Genomic DNA, 14,203 nt, shown 5'->3' with positions numbered 1-14,203 from the left:
AGTAACTATTTTGCCTGTTATTCATGGTATATATCAGAGTGTATTGGCATCAACACTGGGTTGCATAAGAATAATGAGTTCATGATACAACTAGATGGTATTCTCACATTGCTTGTCTTTTTCTCAGATTCAGTCCTATCGAAATGGAAGCCAGCCACTCAGTCCAGCACCACAAGATCTTTGGGAACCCAAGAAAGCAGTGGATGGGTCTCCAGCAAGTAACTTTGACAAGGGCTCCTATATTCAAATGTGACTGGAGGCTGACCCCTGGTAGGTGGTAGATCTGGGATCTACAGAGACAGGAAACAGTGTGATTATCAACCTAAGGGACTGCTGTCAGGAGGAGACTAATAAAGCCATGACTGATTGGAGACTCACCTGGTAACTGGGAGAAGTTAAATCTTAGGTATTTAAGGAAACTTATTTTTCAAAAATGATTGAATCAATATTTTGGAGGGTCACTGACCTAATGAAAATTTTTTTTGTTAAACTTTATTTTTAAAGTAAGCAATAGTAGAATCTTTCAACTCATATGTTTAAATGCTACTTTCTTCTTTAATATTGTAGTCACTGGTTGAGTTAAAGCATCTTTTCCGTCACTCATATATAAAATATTATTTTGCCTACTATGTTTATGTAGTGTTTTTTGTTTGGAAAATTTCATACATGATCATGTTAAAAATTTTTTTTTATAAAAAGATATAGTAAGTGGCCCTTCCACCCAGATCTCTTGGTAGCTCATCACAAATCAGCTACTTTTAATAGATTTTTGTTAACCAAGATTTATTGAGATAGAACCGAACTGTAACACTATGTAAGTTTAACATGTACAGTGTGATTATTTGGTACATGTATACATTGTAAAATGATTACCACAAAGGGGCACCTGGGTGGCTCAGTTTGGCTAAGCATCCAACTTTGGCTCAGGTCATGATCTCACAGTTCGTGAGTTCGAGCCCCCCATCAGGCTGTCCGCTCAGCACGGAACCCATTTTGGATCCTCCATCCCTGTCTCTCTCTGCCCTTCCCCCATTCACATTCTCTCACTCTCTTTCTCTCTCTCTCTTTCTCTCTGTCTCTCAAAAATAAATAAAACATTTAAAAATAAAACAAAATAAATAAAATGATTACCACAAAAAGTTACTTAATACATCCATCACCTCTCATAATTACCTTTTTTTAAAATAGTGAGAACATTTAAGTTATATTCTCTTAGCAACTTTCAAGTCTATAATACAGTATCGAGAACTGTAATCATGCTGTGCACTAGATCCCCAGATCTTATCATCTAAAACTAGAAGATTATACCCTTTGACCAACATCTCCCCATTTCTCTGACACCCAGCCTTTGGCAACCTCCATTCTACTCTGTATTGTTATGAGTTTGGCTTTTTTAGGTTCTACATATAAATGAGGTGAAACAGTATTTGTCTTTCTCTCCCTGACTTATTTCCTTCTGCATCATTTCCTCAGTATCCATCCATGTGTCACAAATAGCAGGATTTCCTTGTTTTTATGGCTGAATAATATTCCATTGTAGGTATTTTCCTTACCCACTCATTCATCAGTGGCAGCTTAGGTTGTTTCCATGTTTTGGGTATTGTGAATAATGCTACAGTGAACATGGGAGTGTAGATGTTTCTTTGAGATAGTGATTTCATGTTCTTTGGATGCATACCCAGAAATAGGATTGCTGAATTACATATATCAAGAGGTTAGCTAGTCTACTCCATAATATTGCTGCCTGGGCATCCATCTTGTTTGGCCAGGCAGACTGCAGAGGCCTTAAACTGACATTAGTTCCTCATGCAAGTTTCTGCCTCAGATAGCAGCGGGCAGTCGTAAGTAAATGTAAGTTCCTATGGTGACTTTCCTCAATGGCCTTGTGATAAAAATCTCTCCTCTTCCTGGGGCCTTTCCTTTATGTGCTCCTTAGATAAAACCCCTGCAAAGCTAACCAAAACCCTACTCCTGTGGTTTGAATCGACCAATCTGGCCTTAGACCAGGATCTTTCTGTAAGCAAGTGCCCTAGGTTCTGCCACTCTCTGCCTACACCAGGCCTTGACTTCCCATGTGGCCCCTCGAGGCATGCTGTGTTTTCCCTGAAACCTGTGAGTAGTATTCTGTTTTAATTCTCTGTGGTTTTTGTGGAACCATAGCTCACCATCTGACATCCCAGGGCTGTACTTAACAGACATCAATTTAATAAAGTCACAATAATATGGTAATTCTATTTTGAATATTTTAAAGAACTTCCATGCTGTTTTCTATGTGGCTTCCCCAATTTATATTCCAACCAACAGAGCACAAGTATGCCCTTTTCTCCACATCCTCGCCAACCCTTGTTATCTCTTGTTTTTTTGATACTAGCCATTCTAACAGGCATAAGGTGGTATCTCATTATGGTTTTGATCTTCATTTCCCTGATGGTTAGTGATGTTCAACATCTTCTCATGTACCTGTTAGACATTTGGATATCTTCTTTAGAAAAATGTCTTTTCAGGTTCCCCCCCTGTTTTATAAATGGATTATTTGGGGTTTTATTTTTTTGCTATTAAGCTGTAAGAGTTCTTTATGTATTTTGGATACCAGTCCCTTATCAGATAACTTTTTTGTAAATATTTTCATTCTATAGATGGCCTTTTCATTTTCTTTCTTGATTGACTGACTTTATTTTATTTTTTTCTGTGCAGAAGCTTTGTAGTTTGATGTTTATTTTGCTTTTGTCACTTGTGGTTTTGGTGTCACATCCAAAAATCATTGCCAAGACCAATGTCAAGGAGCCTTTTCTCTCTGTTTTATTCTAAAAGTTTTACATTATCAGGTCTTACATTAAAGTCTTTAATCCATCTTAATTTTTGTGTGTGGTGCGAGATAGGGGTCAAGTTCGTTATTTTTCCTGTGAATATCCAGTTTTCCCAGCACCATTTATTGAAGAGACTAATCTTTCTCCATCAAGTATTCTTGATTCCCTTTTCAAATATTGGTTGATGATACATGCATCAAATCTGTGCTCTTAGTTCTGTTTGTTTGGCCAATGCATTGGTTTTTATTCCAGTACCATACTGTTTGGATTACTATAGCTTTGTAATATAGTTTGAAATCAGGAAGTGTGATACCTCCTGCTTTTGCTATTTGAGGTCTTTTGTTGTTCTATACAAATTTTGGGATATATATATATATATATTTTTTTTTTTTTCTATGTCTGTGAAAAAGTGCCATTGGAATTTTGATTGCATTGAATCTATAGAAGATTTGGGGTAGAATGCATATTTTAACAATATTAATTCTTTTGATCCAACAAAACGATATCTTTCCATTTACATCATTTTTTAATTTCTTTCATCAGTGTTTTATAGTTTTAAGGGTATAGATCTTTTGCTTCCTTGATTAAATTTATTCCTAAGTATTTTATTGTTTTTGATGCCACTATAAATAGGATTATATTCTTTATATCCTTTTTTTTTTTTTTTTTTTATTCTTTATATCCTTTGCAGATAGTTTGTTGTTAGTGCACGGACATGCAACTGGTTTTTGTATGTTGATTTTGTGTCCTGCAACTTTCCTGAATTTGTTTATTAGTTCTAACAGTTTTTTGGTGGAGCCTTTAGGAGTTTTCTTTATATAAGATCATATCATCTGCAAACTGAAAGAATATTACTTTGTTTCCTTTCCAGTTTGGATGCCTTTTATTCCTGTTTCTTACCTAATTGCTCTAGCTAGAAATTCCAGTACTATGTTGAATAAAATTGGTGAAAGTGGGCACCCTTGTCTTGTTCCTGATCTTAGAAGAAGAGCTTTCAGCTTTCACCATGGTATAATGTTAGCCATAAGCTTGTCGTATATGGCCTTTATCATGTTGCGGTCTGTTTATATCAAATTTGTTGAGAGTTTTAACCATGAAAAGATGTTGAATTTTGTCAAATGCTTTTTCTGCATCTGTTGAGATGATCCTAAGGTGACTTTTTATTTTTCATTCTATTAATGTGGTATATTATATTTATTGATTTGCATGTATTGAACCATACTTTCATGCGAGGGATAAATCTCACTCGATCATGGTGTATGATTCATTTAATGTACTGTTGGTTTGTTAGTATTTTGTTGAAAATTTTTGCCTCTGGATTCACCAGGAATATTAGCCTTCAGTTTTCTTTTCTTGTAGTGCCCTTATCTGGCTTTGGTGTCAGGGTAATGCTGGCTTTGTGAGTCTGGGAGTGTTCCCTCCTCTTCGATTTTCTGGAAGAGTGTGACGATTGGTATTAGTACTTCACATGTTTCTTAGAATTCACCAGTGAAATCATCTGATCCGGGGCTTTTCTTTCTTGGGAGGTTTATGGCTACTGATTTAATCTCCTTACTTGCTCTTGGTCTGTTCAGATTTTCTATTTCTTCCTGATTCAGTCTTGCTAGGTTGTATGTTTCTAGTAATTTATCCTTTTCTTCAAGGTTATCCAATCTGTTGGTGTATAATGTTCATAATGGTCTCTTACAATCTTTTGTATTTCTGCAGTATCAGTTGTAATACCTCCTCTCTCTAATTTTACTTCATTTTTTTTTTCTTATTTAGCCTAGCTAAAATTGTCAATTCTATTTTTCTTTTCCAAAAACCAACTCTTACTTTCAATGATCTTTTCTATTTTTTAATCTTTGTTATTCCCTTCCTTCTGCTAAATTTGGGTTTAGTTTCTTTTTCTTTTCCTAGTTTCTAGAGGTGTAAAGATAGTTTGTTGATTTGAGATCTTTCTTTTTTAAAAATAGGCATTTATTGCTATAAACTTCACCCTTCGATCAGCTTTTGCTGTATCTATAAGTTTTGGTATTTCCACTTTCATTTGTGTTTCCACTTTCATTTGATTCAAAATATTTATGATTTTCCTTTTGATTTCTTCTTTGGCCCATAGGTTGCTTAGGAATGAGCAACTTACACATATTTATGAGTTTTCCAGTTTTCTTTCTGTTATTTATTTCTAGTTCCATACTATTGCGGTTGGAGAAGATACTTGGAATGACTTGAATCTTTAAATTTGCTATGACCTGTTTTCTGACATAACATCATCTGTCCTGGAGAATGCTGTTGGATGGAATCTTCTATATTTATCCGTTAGATTCATTTGGTCTAAAGTATAGTTCAAGTCCAGTGTCTCCTTATTGATTTTCTTCCTGGATGATCTGTTCATTATTAAAGGTGGGGTATTGAAGTCCCCTACTATTACTGTATTGTTGGCTACTTCTCCCTTCAAATCTGCTGTTGGCATTTGCCAATCTGTTGGCATTTTCTTAATATATTTAGGTGTTCCAATGTTGTATGCATATGTGTTTACAGTTGTCAAGTCCCCTTGTGAATTGACCCCTTTATCATTATACAGTGACCTTTTTCTCTTGTTTGAGTTTTTGACCTAAAGTCTATTTGGTCTAAGAGAAGTATAGCTATCTCTTTTCTCTTTTATTTGGAATATTTATATGGAATATTTTTTCCATCCCTTCACTTTGAGTCTGTGTGTTTTTAAAGCTGAAGTGAGTCTCTTATAGGCAGAATATAGTTGGCCTTTTTTTTTTTGTCATTGTAATCTTTTTAGCCACTCTTTGGATTAGAGAAACCAATTCATTTACATTTAAAGTAATTATCAATTTGTAAGGACTTACTAGTGACATCTTATTAGTTTTCCAGTTCCTTTGTTTCGTTTTCTTCTCTTCTTGTCATTCTTTGTGAATTGATGATTTTCTATAGCAATATGCTTTGATTACCTTCTCTCTATCTTTTGTACCTACTGTAGGTTTTTGCTTTGTGATTCATAGGGTTTACATACCATTTTAACATCATAACATAACATAGATATAATAGTCTATTTTAAGCAAATAATGATGTAACTTTGATTACTTACAAAAATTATTCTCTTTTACTTCTCCCTGCATATTTTTTGTTTTTGTTGTCACAACGTATATTTCTTTAATTTTTTTTATATTTATTTATTTTTGAGACACAGAGAGAGACAGAGTGTGAGCAGGGGAGGGGTGGAGAGGGAGACACAGAATCAGAAGCAGGCTCCAGGCTCCCAGCTGTCATCACAGAGCCTGACATGGGGCTCGAACCCACAAACTGTGAGATCATGACCTGAGCCAAAGTCGGACACTTAGCTGACTGAACCACCCAAGTGCCCACAACTTACATTATTTTATATTGTGTGTCCATTAACAAATTATTGTAGCTATAGTTATTTTTAATACTTTTGTTTTTTGATCTTCATACTAAAGTTAAGTGATTAACATACTATTATATTACAGTATTAAAATATTCTAAATTTAATGTTATACTTACCTTTACCAATGTATTTTATATTTCAGCTTTAAGGACTGCTTTCAGTATTTCTTGTAAGGCTGGTCTAGTGATCATAAATTCTCCCGTTTTGTGTGTATCTCAAGAGTCTTTATCTCTCCTTCATTTTTGAAGGACAACTTTGCTATGTAAACTATTCTTGTTTGGCAGGTTTTATCTTTCAGCACTTTGATTATATCATCCCACTCTTTCCTGGCCTGAAAGATTTCTGCTGAGAAATCCACTGAAAAGCCCTATGGCATTTCCCTTGTATGTGAGAATTCTTTTCTCTAGCTGCTTTAAAAATTGTCTCTTTGTCTGAAGTTTAAATACTGGGAAGAAAACTAAAACAAAATACATGTTACTTAAATCACCAATTGTTACTTAACAGTGTCTGAAATTACTAGTCTATGCAATTAGCCAGGTGATATGAATTAGAGACATAAAATTCTGCAAGGAAGAAGGCAAAGTAACTTTTCAGATTATGTCATTGTAAATCTACAAAACCAAAGGAATCAAGTTAAAAACAACTAGGAAAAATAAGATCATTCAATATTCTGACTTGTTAAAAATTAAAATACAATAAGTAATATGTTGTTGGATATAAATAATAATCAATTGGAACATATAATGAAAGCATAAATAAGAGAAAAAATCCCATTTTCAACAGCAACAAATAATTTTAATACTTGGGAGAAAATTAATACAAAATATATTGAACATGGATATTTTTAAATTAAATTTATGGAGGGACATCAACTCAAAACTATACCAACCTAGGACCTCTCAAATACTTGAATGATTTGAATACTTTAAATGATGTACCTTGATCTTTTTCAAAAATATCTGATACTATAAACAAACAAATTATTATAGATTATTCTATACATTTAATACAATCCCCCCAAACTGCAGAAGGAAGTTTGTTAGGGGATTTGGAACAAACTATATGTTTATTATTGAGTTTATTTTGTAAAAATTCATGCTAAAAATAACATCTGACATTTTGTAGAAATAATTTATGTATGTATAGAAAGATGTTGCAAAGTAACAAGTATCAGTGATTTTTTTTTCGTAGTAAAATAACTTACCAAAGAAGTGAAGACAATGGACATCATTTATAAAATGTAGCTGGAGAAAAGTGAAGCTATCAATGCCAGAAAACCAATGCTGACTGTAAAATTGCCATAATAGTCACAATAACTGTTATGAATTCAGTCATTGCTTTCCAACTACCTGATAAGGAAAGAATAGAACATCTGATTTCAAAGTATTTTATTGACACTTCATTGATTTCTAATTTAATTTATGTGATTTCTTTGATCACACTAACAAAATCAAGCCTGAAATTAACTTTTTTTCTCTTCAGATATGCTATCATTAACTCTGTAGAACCTGGAAAATTAGAATCTGTTAGATGTGGGAGAATGAGAGGAAGATATGTGATTGTCAACACTCCAGGTAAGAAACATATCCTCAACTTTGTGTGAGATGCAAGTCTTTGGTCCATGCCCAGTTTTGCCTATATCAAAAGCCACATGGGTCAGTGGGTGTTACATATATTTTCCTGATTAATAGGACATTTCATTTATTTTTTTAAGTTTATTTATTCTGGGGAGATAGAGAGATAGTGAGCAAGGGAGGGACACAGAGAGGGAGACAGAATCCCAAGCAGGCTCCATGCCTTCAGTGCAGAGCCTGATAGGGGGGCTTGAACTCATGAACCATGAAATCATGACCTGAGCTGAAACCAAGAGTCAGACGCTTAACCTATTGAGCCACCCAGGCGCCCCATGACATTTCATTATTTTTATTCAGTTATTTCATTATATCATGAAATACAGAAGGGAGGACAACATTCTTCATATTAAATAATATGGAAATTGAAATATCTAACGATGCTGCGACTCTGACCTCATAATCTTCCTCAGAGTATTGTTTCATTTCTCTTCACTGTCCATTTCCTCTGTTGTCTTATTTATTCAGTATTTTCTTTCTTGTTTTATATTTTCCACTTGTCGATTTATTTTTGTTAAAGATTATGTGAACCTAGGACTTCTCATATTTGAGTGAAGGGAAAAATTTCTCATAGATTCCCTGTATTAGTTTATCTCCTTAGTTCATGTTGCTTAAATAAATGCCAACAAACAATGAGATATTTACTTTTTATGCTTATGTTTCTTATTTAAAAACTATAAAACAAAACCTAATTGATAAATTAATTACCAAAAGAACTATAAATCATATTGTTAACAAAGTTTAGAGGGACTGGGAAGATGTTTTGCTGCAAATAAACCATAAAGAGCAAAAAAAAAAAGATATTTTACTTATGTTCAACTTGACTATTTGGCTTTACTTGGAACATTTTTCAAGTTATTATCATCACCATTTTTATTTTCCTTTTTTAACTATACACATTTTGTTAAAGACTGATCCATTATTTTGGCAGATCAATTCACTTACTAGAACACTTCAAAATGATTTAAGATACCACTGACTAAAAATAATTTATTGTATACAATTATCCTACTTTGTCTAAGTAGCTTGAATATTGATACATACAAAGGTAGCATCCATCTAATACATCTGCTTGCTAAGTAAATATACTGCCAAGTTTTTGAATATGGTATTGTTCCCTCAGGGAAAAAAAATTCTTGGCATAATTAGAAAGGGAATTACGGGTAGAAAGTGGAAATAAGGGTAAATAGAAAAATACCTAAATATAAATATAAAAAAGACCTGAAAGAATTTAACTATTAGTCATTTCTACTTTGAGAAGAGGGGTGGTATTTAGGAAGGGGTAAAAGTTTATTTTTATTTTTTCATCCATAGATGCTGCACTGAGTAGCCATGAATTCATATATTAACTTTTAATATAAAATTAGTAAAATCAGAAAAAAAATTAAGTTAACTCATTTTGTACTTCTGCATCAAAGACCACACTTCATTTTACAAACAAGATCTAAACCTCTCATTTAGTGATTGTCTTTCTTTATCTATTTAATTTCTTATCCCTAGAAGTCAAAATTATCTTAGGATTAAAAATACTCAGTGAACATACCTTTATAATGTAATAAATCTTTTCTTTGACTAAAATAACCTTTAATGTTAAGTCCATTTCTATAACAGTACCTGTGGTTAATGATCAGAAAAATAAATATGTAAAGAAGGCAATAGAAATAAAGATCACATAAAATATCACCTTTCTTTCCCTTGTTTATACTATAAATAGGAAAAATCAGAAGCAATGTAGAAAACCATTAAAATTGCCATTCGTCCCAAGCCATATTCTGACAACAGAATTAATTTAAAACTTGGAATCTAAATATGAATCATGGGAATCAATTCTCTTTTGCATGAAGCCATTTGTAGAGAATCAGGAGATGACTGGTAGTTTGAATTCATAATAGTAACAATGGTACATTTTAGCCAGATCAATAGATATGAGGTATAGTTTATATATCAACTTTTCAAGAAATGGAAATATTTTTCCCCATTACTTCCCCTTAAAAAAAAGTCACTTCCCATTCTGCCAGCAGTACATTGCACTTTTCTTTTGGTGTATAGCTCATTTTGGCTATACTTTGGCATTTCAGGTCCAATACTATCTCGGGGGAAACATCTACCCAACAATCTCTGTCATCCTTTGATATATCCTGACAAGCTATTGATGGATCTTTCATGAGTGACTTTGATAAAATCCCTTGTATTCAGACCCCAAAAGAGACTGAACCCTGGTGGATCACGGATCTGGGTTCCCCTTGGGCTGTGGCCATTGTGTCATCCACCAACTGAGAAGAATGGGTCATGAAGAGAAAAGGAGCTGTTGTTCGGCCTGGACACTCACCCGCTTACAATGGCAAAACAAATTCCAGGTAAAGATCGAAACTTTAAGCTTCAAAAATAACAACTAAATAACTCAGTAAGTGTTTATATCGGTTTATGCCCATGCAGCAGTAGTTCTTTTCTCTCATTGTAGTTTGGAGAATCAACTGTAGACAAAGATATCTGTATCATCTAGGTATATGGAAACAGATACGCTATTCTCAAATGAACATTTAATGTATTTAAGTTGATGTTTCAATGTGCTAAAAGGGAACCCTTCCTTGAGGTAAAAAGAATGAAGTTAACATGAGCATTTCATAAGATTTACCGGTAATTTGATTGAAATAATTAATTAATTCGGCCAAAATAATCCAAACAGTTGATACCATATAATTAAATACTGTAACTTTTTCTAGAATGAAAAAATAAATATGTAGTACCAGCTCTAGATGTAAGCTAGGTATGTCAACTCTATGTAACCATAAAATTTACCTTTTCATGTATCTTAAGCTCGAGTAATGTGAGGAATGTAGATAATCCCATTTGTATCCATAAGGCAGGTGGTTTCCTGCAAAATTGATACTGGAACCTAGATTCTTATAGTAGTGATACAGTGAGTCTTTGTTATTGCAGCATAGAAGAGACAGATTAGCAATCTTGACAATGTAACTTTTACACAGATGAAGTGAAAGATTCGCAGGAAGCATAGAGGCAGTGAAAGAGGCAATAACAGTCTCAATTTGCAAAGCAGCAACATAAGATTTTTTTTTTCCTATTTGATTTGCTACCATACACTCATATTACTTTGTTAACTTTTTAAAAAAGATCCACTTGGAGAAACATAACAATTCATGATTTAAATGAGAGTGATGTAGTAATTACCCAGAAGTATATAAAATTTCCCTTTTATTGTTATCTGTGAACTCTTTACAATGAATTTTAATTTCCTCTGGTCATTAATTATCTGCATATTTAATATTTCAGAAGTATCTCCAGTACTGCCTCATAGGGTAGATACAACCCAGTCCAATACCTTGAATCTGTCTAGATCTTTTCAAAAAGCCATCGTCTTTGGTAAAGTTATGTATATTCTGACCTATTAAGAGACTAATTTCCTGTTGAATGGTGGATTTGGCCTTTCCAGCAAAATTTGTTACTCAGCAAACAAAGAGATTGTTGCCAGGAAGAAATAAATGAAGCAATCTATGATTCTAGCTGGAGATTAATTTTTTTAATGTTTATTTATTTTTGAGAGAGAGACAGACAGAGCGTGAGCAGGAGAGGGGCAGAGAGAGACGGAGACACAGAATCTGAAGCAGGCTCCAGGCTCTGAGCTGTCAGCACAGAGCCCGATGCAGGGCTTGAACTCACGAACCGCAAGGTCGTGACCTGAGCCAGAGTCAGATAGACGCTTGACCGACTGAGCCCCCCAGGTGCCCCAAGTCGGAGATTAATGTGAATATTGTGCCACATTAAATCCAAGGTATGAATCCAAGTTTTGAATTCTAGAAGGACCGTATGTTTACCTTTTTTTGTTTTCACTGATTTGGAGATACGATGTATATTCAAGAATTAGAATATAATGAAATTAGAAGAGCTGCATCAACGTGATTCTGTCCCAGGGTCAAATAACTTCACAGCTCAGCACCTTCAGTGACTCCAGATCCTCTGAAGGAGCCATAGATGAATCTACGAAGGTTCTTGCATTCAAACAGAATTGGAGGATGACCCATGTCAGATGGTACATTTGGGCTCACTACGTGTTGTCAACTATATTTCAGCCATCGACAGCGCAGACTTTTGCCACGAAAATCTGTAAGAGGCTATAATTCTGGTTGGAGAGTCCATCTGAGAAAGATGGCCCATTGAACCCCAGATATTAAATCCAGATTTTAATTTAACATTAACTTGGTAACGCAAATAATTTCACATTAAATATCAATGTAATCGAGGGAAGAAATGGAAATTATGAAGGGAATTTCCACAATTACTTTCATTGTATTATATTGACACTTCATGCGAAATTGTTTATATTACCTATAAAAACCGGTGTAGGACTTTCTTCTCTCTTCAACATCAAAGTGTAGGACTACTTTTAATCAACAAATAAAGGACGTTATTCAAAAATTTATAGTGTAGGACTTTCTTCTCTCTTCAGCATCAAAGTGTTGACTACTTTTAATCAACAAATAAAGGACGTTATTAAAAAATTTATACCTAATTTAGTTGCAGCTGAGTGACGCGTAAACTGATACTCTACCAACATCAACAAAAATGTCACTTATATTTTCCCCATAATTGGTGGATTATCAAAAAGGTAAGTTTACTACCGAGGTAGATCAGGATTAATTAACTGTGGCAAAACACATGAAAAGAAAAAACGATATTCATCGGCAATTGCAGCAAGGGTGATGATAATAATTAGTGTTTGTTGGTGTTAGTCAAGGCAACCTTAGTCTTATACAGCGATTTGAGGGTTGAGCTAAGTGGGGTAATAGACTATATAAGCAGCTACATTTCAGGTGTGCTATTTCTCATGTGATATGGCATGGAAGAAAAGTCATATTTATGTGCTATTAGTAAATATGGAGAGCTCTTGGGATGAACAAAAGAACAATGCTGTTTCTACCCTCCCAGAGTTACTTTTTATTGAAGAAAGAGAGTATTTAAGAAATTGATGAAAGTACAATGCATTCGGCACACAGAGGGCAAGGTGAAGAGTGTACATGTGAGGTCAGAAAAACAAATAGGATCTGAAGCATACATAATAGTGAAAAATTGGAAGCAATTTAAATTTCCAATAACAAGGAATCAGTTAAATAAGTAATTTTCAACCCCTGAAAATGATAGAGGTATATGAATATATATTTATATACATATAAATGTACAAATTTATATATATTTACAAAATTATATATATATATACACATATATAGCTAAATATATATACATATATATATGTATTTAGGTACATATATAGAGATATATTTATAGATATATAAATTTTTAAATGTTTGCAATTTACCAAGTGAAAACAGGTTCAAAATCGTGTGTGTATTTAGATAAGTACTCTATTGATAGAAAAATATGTATTTATATGTGTTTCTGTATGGAAAAATCTTACGTACACTTAAATCTTAATGGTGTTTATCTTTTTATGGCAAGATTTTAGAGAATTTTTATTTTCTTCTTTTAACCAACGTAAATTTTTTACACACAACTATCTTTTCTATAAATATGTATCCTGTTAGTTTAAAGTAGTGTTTCTTTTTAAGCTATATGAAATGTGACTGAGATCCATCAGAATAACACAGTTCAATCAGAGGATTGAATCAGCAGTCAGAACAGGCAAATCCTCTAAATGCTAAAAACTTGCAAGAACACTTTATTAGTGTTTGATTATTAGTTTGATACTCCATTAAAACAAAAGGAAGTTTTTCTGAGAGAGAGAGAGTACAAGCAAGGGAAGGGCAGAGGGAGAGGGAGAGAGAGAATCTCAGGCAAGCTCTATGCCCAGCACAGAGCCTGTTTGGGGGGAGGGGGCTTGATCCCCCCACCATGAGATCATGACCTGGTCCAAAATCAAGAGTCAGACACTTAACCAACTAAGTCACCCCAGTGCCCAGATTCTTGTTTAAGATGGAAAATATATCCTCTTTTGATTTGGAGAAAAATGTGGGGAGATCATTTTAGAAAATGCGGCTTATGTGTCCATGGCCCTTTGTTTCCTGGCCCTGGAAAATAAGAAGAGTTTGAACATTCTGAAAATTATTTAAAATGTTGGAATGGCCACCAGGATCTTCCTTGTTGTTGATATATATTGGATGAATAATGGATGAGTGAGTGAGTGAGTGAACGAATGAATTCATGAATGGATGGATGAATAAATGAAGAGGGGATTCTAGAAGATTAAAAACTTAAGTTAAAAAGGAAAAAAGCAACATAATATTCTGCCACCAAGAAAGAGTTCCCAGTGTTACTGCTCTCTAGCAATAACATAGTGTTCTCTTAACTCACCTACTGGCTCCTCTGCCTACAGCTGATTTACTTGTTGCATATAC

General features: G+C 33.9%; 1 long non-coding RNA gene across 1 annotated transcript in view; it reads left to right on the top strand.

Annotated features, from left to right (window-relative positions):
- The window catches only part of LOC144616938 (uncharacterized), a 45,985-nt gene extending 35,961 nt beyond the window's left edge, over nucleotides 1-10,024 (top strand). Inside the window, exons 3-5 of the long non-coding RNA XR_013556858.2 lie at nucleotides 128-270; nucleotides 7,687-7,778; nucleotides 9,914-10,024. This is a non-coding gene — a long non-coding RNA (uncharacterized LOC144616938). The remainder of the gene's footprint in view (nucleotides 1-127; nucleotides 271-7,686; nucleotides 7,779-9,913) is intronic.
- The last annotated feature ends 4,179 nt before the right edge of the window (nucleotides 10,025-14,203 follow it).

Source organism: Panthera onca, chromosome B4 (assembly GCF_046562875.1).
Source record: "Panthera onca isolate mPanOnc1 chromosome B4, mPanOnc1 haplotype 2, whole genome shotgun sequence".
Lineage (NCBI taxonomy): Eukaryota > Metazoa > Chordata > Mammalia > Carnivora > Felidae > Panthera > Panthera onca.
This window is presented reverse-complemented; position numbering and strand designations above follow the sequence as displayed.